Below are 3068 nucleotides of genomic sequence, written 5' to 3'. Positions count from 1 at the left end.
TTTTTCTCTATCAATCCTATCAGCTACAAAATTTGGCAGGCCAGTTGCAATTAAATCAATTAGTGTGCCATCATCAATCGATTTTCTTACTTCTAATAAATGTTTCTCTTTTCTTATCGCATAATCTAGTAAAAGACCCGTTTGATATTTAAACGACAGTGCATATCTTATTCTAGACCAACCTTTACTGACAAATGTTTCACAGAAGATTCTTTTCCACTCTTCCCAGTTTGCTTCAATCGTGAGTTTTAATAATGTACAACTGTACCAATCTGCGGCGCTCTTATCCATTAATGATTTTAAAATTTAAATTTTCTTACCGTCGTCAGAAATGTCAAATCGTCCACACTCTTTTTCGAAACTCGCGATTCACTGATCTGCGTTTGAATTCCTTCCACAAAATCTCTCAATCATGAATTACTCTGCTATTTTACCTAGACTTCTACTTTCTGACTGTATTTGGCTTTTTCCAAGCAACTTTTCTAACATCTTCATTAGTGGTTGTTCTGAAGCTTGTGATCCATCCTCTGGTTTTTCCTTTATTTCCTCTGGATAAAATTCTCCTATTTCTAGTTTGGTGCCTTCTCGTCAATGAATTTTTCACTTTATTAAATGCGGGTTGTTTCATGATTTCTTTGTGGAATATAACTGGTTGATACTCCTCTGGAACTGCATACACGTGGCCATCCGGTGTGCCGATTGAGGTTATACACAGCACATTTGTTTTTTGATTCTTTGCACTTCGAACCATGAAAATAAATTGCAACTGCTTCATTTTTTTTCTGTTGTGAATTCCAACGAGAATGTTGTTTTATAATGCTTTATTTAATGTGTAGGTTATTGGTGAATAATAAGTAGAATTGTTTCTCTGTAATAACAAAGAAACAACATTCAATGCTCTTATTTACCTCGTTGTTTCTTGATTAATTTTCTTATTTGTAATCCGTTATGATTCTCTTGTAGTTGCTATGTCTTTTCACTTTGGCTTATTTTGTCGTACTAACGCCACCTGTCTATACATTAAATTAACTATCTAACTTATTGACCTATTTACGCGCTAAATTCAATATAACTAAGGATGCTTTCCTTACATACATACATAGCCCAGTCTCCGTAGGTTTTTAAAGGGCAATAATTAAAAATAAAATTCTATTACATGAGTGGCAGTTAATTTAATGTATTCCAGTAATGAATTCAGTAGGGAATAAAAAAAGGCAAGACGAATGTGGACGTTTTAATATAGGGCGTGTGGTAATGTTACAAATAAATAACGATTTTTTACGTCCTAATGGAAGAAGGGAAATTGAGATCCATCAGATTTCCATTGAACGGTGGTAACGTGCACGTTATTATTTTTCCAATATTTCAATTATTTTGTTATGTAAAGTTAAGTCAAAAACATATATAACATTTGATTCTGTGTAACAAATTGATACGGTTATTGAAAAACATAGCGGGAAAAGTCAGTAGTAATCTATTTCTGTAGCAATTCATTTTTCTATTTAAATCATATCTTTACAAAATATTTGTTACCGAAGATTGTTACAGCGTGTGCACGGTACTGACTAAGAGTGGTTTTTCATTTTAATTAATCCTTAATTAACCCTTTACGAGTGGGACTGCTTTGAACAACATTATTGTAAAATATTTGTGGAATACGTTTTTAATGTGGGGTAACTATTTAGAAAAGGGAGGGTCTCACCGATTTCGATGATTTTTTAATATGTTGTAGAAATTAACATTTTGAACAACTTTCTCCTATACATATAACCACCACTCGGCCTTAGTTTCCGAGATTTTTCTTCATAAAGAGCGCTGCTACCTCAGCGTCGAATCGCCGATTGTTTATTGTTTCTATACATATATAGAGTCGGCCGGCACTGGATGCATATAGCGGGTGTGCTTAAAATCTCGATTTGTGTAGCCGGACGCCTAATGGCGGCAAGTATAAAAAAATCTAACCCAACCCTTATTTAAACCTAACTATTCTACTTGTCAGTACCTAATATAATGGATTAGGTCTGGCTTAGATTTCCTTATATCGCCCACGCATTCATTTTCTATTTCAATTTTCTTTATTGATATTATCAGAAGTGGGAAACAATTTCGGCCATTATTTCGAAAAATTTCATTATTCGATTATAAAAATCATATTGTCGACGAAAGAAGAATTCAACTAAATAGCCTACATAATGTATTTGGCGAGTTCCATATTTCGGAATATTCGCCCTTTCTTCTCGCCATACACATTCGATGTTCTGCATACGTGTATTTGTCTCCAGATCTACAAAGTTGATTTTGTGGTTGACTCTCAAGTGCCTAAAACCTTCTTTATTGAGACAATCGTACGCTTTCCAGCAATCGCTTATAATCGTAGTATCAGGTTTGATCCAATTTCACATCGCTTCGATTAATGTCTCGGATGATCGATCTGGAACTGGAATAATAATAATAATATACGTTTGCTTGAACGTTCAATTCCTCCGAAAATCCACTGGCCAGTTAAAAGTCTTCCCTTATTAAATTTCCATTTACCAATCTTGGCCTCATCCACTTCAACAATTCCATTTTCACCTCCTATTGGAACAGAATGTTTTTCTGTCCATAAAAGATATAATTGGCGGCAAAAGCTGGCCCAATCAACTGCCGTTGTCGACGATATTTCCAGCTCATTTTGGAAAATTTTTTTTTTGGTGGTTTCATCATTAAATGGTAACCGACAAAGTGACAAATATCTTGTATAGAAGTATGCATATTATTAAACCACGTATTTTGGAGAGCATTAATTTTTGACTTGCAATATATTCTCACTCGTTTTTTATTTCGATTTTTTTAAATATAGCTTGCGTAGCGATTGAATTTGCGATTAAATTTCATTGCTTCTGTACTTTTACGCTTACTACAATACATCTCACCATGAATCACTCTTTGTTCTATTAAAAAATCAATTAGTGTATCATAATTATTGCATGTATAATACTTAAATATTCATACAACTTCATTTCGAAACCTTTGACAGCAATGCGTTTAAAGCGATATTGTTAAAGTACTAAGGGACTTTAACGTGG

The 3068-nt window shown here is 33.8% G+C and overlaps 1 pseudogene; it reads right to left on the bottom strand.

Annotated features, from left to right (window-relative positions):
• Nucleotides 1–2051: 2051 nt before the first annotated feature.
• On the bottom strand, nt 2052–2706 carry LOC143349166 (uncharacterized; annotated as a pseudogene).
• Between the last annotated feature and the right edge of the window lie 362 nt (nt 2707–3068).

Source organism: Colletes latitarsis, chromosome 12, assembly GCF_051014445.1.
Source record: "Colletes latitarsis isolate SP2378_abdomen chromosome 12, iyColLati1, whole genome shotgun sequence".
Classification (NCBI taxonomy): Eukaryota; Metazoa; Arthropoda; class Insecta; order Hymenoptera; family Colletidae; genus Colletes; species Colletes latitarsis.
The sequence above is the reverse complement of the archived record's forward strand: the minus strand, read 5'-3'. Positions and strand labels throughout refer to the sequence as shown.